The sequence below is a fragment of the Musa acuminata genome, chromosome BXJ1-11, assembly GCF_036884655.1.
Source record: "Musa acuminata AAA Group cultivar baxijiao chromosome BXJ1-11, Cavendish_Baxijiao_AAA, whole genome shotgun sequence".
In the NCBI taxonomy this organism is placed as follows: domain Eukaryota; kingdom Viridiplantae; phylum Streptophyta; class Magnoliopsida; order Zingiberales; family Musaceae; genus Musa; species Musa acuminata.
Genome location: NC_088337.1, coordinates 11819882 through 11824056, shown reverse-complemented (window position 1 = coordinate 11824056; position 4175 = coordinate 11819882).

Sequence of the window (4175 nt, the reverse complement as noted above, 5' to 3'; positions counted from 1 at the left end):
CATATATAACCCTTTACATGGCATTATTCACATATATACTCCTCAAAGATTTATATAAATATAATAATTATAATTATATTATAATTCTTGTATCAATATTCCCAGGGAATTTAGGGAACTTAATTAATATTGACCTTTAGATATGTAGCCTTAATCTTTATAATTGTATCTCTATATATTCCATGAAATATTAATTTATTTGTGAGAAATATTTATAACCTTAATATTTTTGCCCATGTCTTTAAAGTTCTTTTTTATTTTTAGGAATGGACAACGTAACGTTCCCACAGTATATAAATTGTAAAGATTCAAACGACCATTAAATGGCATAAGAAAATTATTTTTTTATTTTAAATAATTTAAACTAATAAACTTATAAATAGAAACAACTCATTATCTTACCTAAATTAAGAATGCTCGAGTTTTTGTGGTTTTAGATTGTTAATCTGACAGAACGAAGTTGACCCGATATCACTTGCTTTTAGAATGTACTGTGATTGAAGATCGGATGACCCTCGGCATGGCCAAACTCGTTGTTCGTTAGTACTTCCTCGCTTGTAAGGGCTGCTTCCAAATTAAAGGATCGTGCAAAAGCAAGTCTTCTTGACACTTCAGTTAACAGCCTGATCAAGAAAGCAAGTCTTTTTGGAACTGTTCGGAGTATCTATATACGTGGAGAGGCCTTCATTCTAGAAGCTTAGGCTGTAATGGTGTGAGGTATTGGGAATATTTTCTTCTATATCTCATGCTGATCGGTGTTCTTCTTGGTGGGCTGTCGGCGTGCATGCTGATCACAGGAAGGATTCTCCTAGGAGTCGGCGTGGGATTTGCTAATCCGCTTGGTTAGCTCTCTCTCTCTGTCTCTCTCTCATAAGATCTTGAATGTAGTGTTGCTTTCTATCTCTCTCTCCTATGTCTCTCCGAACGCTTGGTTACTCTGAGATCACACCTGTTCACATCCGTGGAGTCTTAAACATCCTCTTTCAGCTCGATATCGTCATCGGAATATTCGCGACCAACATCATTAATTACTTGGTGTCCAATATCCACTCCTTCGGATGGAGACTGATGCTTAGACTAACTGGGCCACCATGTTTTGCTTGGGCTCTTTTGTGATTGTCAAGACCCCCACGAGCCTCATTGAGCGCAAGCAGCTGACAATGGGCTTGGCTACGCTTAAGAAGATTTAGGGGACTGACAACATTGATGCAGAGTACAAAGAGATCATGAATACATACATGCGAGAGGGCATGATATGTAAACCGTTTAAGAACCTCATGAAGAGATCGAGCCGACTATAGTTAGTGATCACCATCGTGACGCAGGTCTTTTAGCAATTCACTAGGACCAATGCCATCATATTCTATGCACCGATCCTCTTCCAGATCATTGAATTCAAGAGCGATGATGCTTTCGTTGCTCTCTGTCATCAACATCGAAATCATCAATATGCTATCCATCGTCGTGTCGGTGGCTTTGGTGAACAAAGTCTGCAGGAGATTCCTACTGGGCAGATGTTGATCACACAGGTTCAAAAATTAATGGGTAATACCTCGACATATTAAACATGTCTAAAATCTTATGTTATGACATTGATTATCTACATGCATCTAGGTAGGTTGTTATTATAGGAAAATATATGGATGGCATCATATGCACAGTCGAAAAACATAAAATAAAATCTTAATATTTTTTAAAAATATGTTCGTCGTCGTACGAAAGATTGATACACAAAAACTTACGAAACTTAAATCTACATGTGAGATAAATGTACATAAATATATTGTGATGTCTGTGCTTAAATTTCGTAGTTAACATATAATTGAGATTAGAATTGGGCCAACCCAATTAGGGGCCAATTGGGCCCATGTATGGACTGTGTTGGGCTCAATGAAAGGCCCAAACAGTGACCCAACAGGTGGAACCGTTATGGCACAATCTTCGAGACTATGTTAGGCGGTGGTACCGCCTAGACTCAGTCTCCGAGATTGTCAAGCGATGGTACTATCAGTCTGGGCAATGGTACCTGTTAGGATCAAGAGCACTAAGAGGGGGGGGGTGAATTAGTGCAGCGGAAAACTTTCAACGATTAAAACTGCGTTCATACGTTGAAATCCGATTCCGACGTAAATGTTATTTCATGCAGATAATAACTTTGAAAGCTTACGGAAACGTATTTGAAGTAAAGTAAGGAAGGCAGTTTGCAATTAAGATAGAAATCAGAATGTAAGTGCAAACTGAAATATGATGTTCGTACGATAAAACTGATTTTTGTTTTAACGCTGATTCGAAAAATACTTAACTATGAAACACGTTCGTAAATGAGCAGAAGGCAGTAAGCTATTGAGGAGGTTTGCAGTAAAGATAAGATGCTCAAAGTAAATGCAAAACGAGATTTAAAGTGGTTCGGTCAATCTTGACCTGCATCCACTTTTGGTTTCCTCCACCAACGAGGTCACCGACGTCCACTAGAGGCCTTCCTTCAATAGGCGAAGGCCAACCACTCTTTTACAATTTCACTCCTTTTGATGGGCTTAGGAGACAACCCTTACAAACTTTTCTCTCCTCTCTTGAAAGATCAAAACTTGAAAAAAAAGGGAGAAGAACTTCTAGCCTTTACAACACTTTTGAGCTCTAAAAATCACATAGTAAGATTGGATTTTCGGTGCCATTTCATGTAGGAAAGGGTGGGGTATATATAGGCCCCAAACTAGTTTGAATTTGGAGCTCAAAGATATCTTTTCCCAGATTTCCGGGGTCTTAGTGGTACCACCTCCTGACTGGGGCGGTACAACTGCTTGGCAGCTCAGAGACTGAGCCTCTAGGCGGTGCCACTGCTTGATAGGGGCGGTTGCACCGCCCAGTCTCGCTCGGAGACTGAGCCCTAGCGGTGCCACCGCCTGGCAGAGCTCGGAGACCGAGCTCAAGCGGTTTCACTGCTTGTTAGGGGCGGTTGCACCGCCCAGTCTCGCTCGGAGACTAAGCCCAGGCGGTGACACCGCCTGCCTGGGGCGGTTTTACCGCCCAGCTTTCCTGGGAGACCCTCTCTTGGGCGATGCCTCCGTCGACCCTAGCGGTGCCACCGCCTAGCAAGAATTCTCGTCCGAATGGGTTGATCCATTCGACCCCAATTTGGGTATGTCAAGGGCCAATTACCCCCATATTAAGTTAATGGGATCACCTCTCATTCCTAACTTAATCTACATGCTAACTATGACATTTCTTAAGACATTTACTACAGCTTGCTCTGGTGCGTCAATCGCTTCTTCCGGCGAACTTTCGACGAACATCCGATGAACCTTCGGCGATGCTCCGATGGACTTCCTGTAAACTCCTGGACTTGCGACAATCCACTTGACGAGTTCTGACGAGCTTCTTTTGGCAAGCTCCTGGACTTCTCGAATTTGTTCCCGTAGAACCTCCGACGACCGTTCGGACTTCCGTCGAACTCTCGAACTCCCAACGTGATCATAGTCTTAACTCCGACGCATCTCCTGCTGTATGTCTTACTTTCATCGTAATTAATCCTGCACACTTATCTCAACATATGGATTAGATAACAAATGATAATTGACTTCATCATCAAAATCCGAGATTCAACAATCTCCCCCTTTTTGATGATGACAATTAATTGATAACGGAGTTAACAACTCCCCCTATCTATATGTCATACTTGAGATAAGTCATTCTTGAATTCATGGCCTTTGAATTCAATAGACTTATTGATAAGTTAAGAACTCTTAACCTTATCAATTACTCCCATCATGATTTCTATCATGATGTATCTTACTGAAAATGATGTCAAGACTTGATATCCATTCTCAAGTTTTACATTTCAAATATGAATAATGGTAGCAGTTCAACATAAGATATCAACATGTAAATTTACAATTTAAGCTTTTGATATCTTAATGTAAAGCAAACATTAAGTGTTTAGCAATCGTAGCATTTCATCACATGGTAAGATATCAACATGTAAAATTACGATGCAAGTTCTTAATATATTAACATGATGCAAACATGGCATAATGCAAATATGACAATCATAGTTATCATCAATTCGTATATTTTCGATGATGTAAGCATGACATAATCATATCATCAATACTCATAGCATCAATTCATATATCTCTCCCCCTTTGTCATCAACAAAAAGGAGAACGATATAACAAATT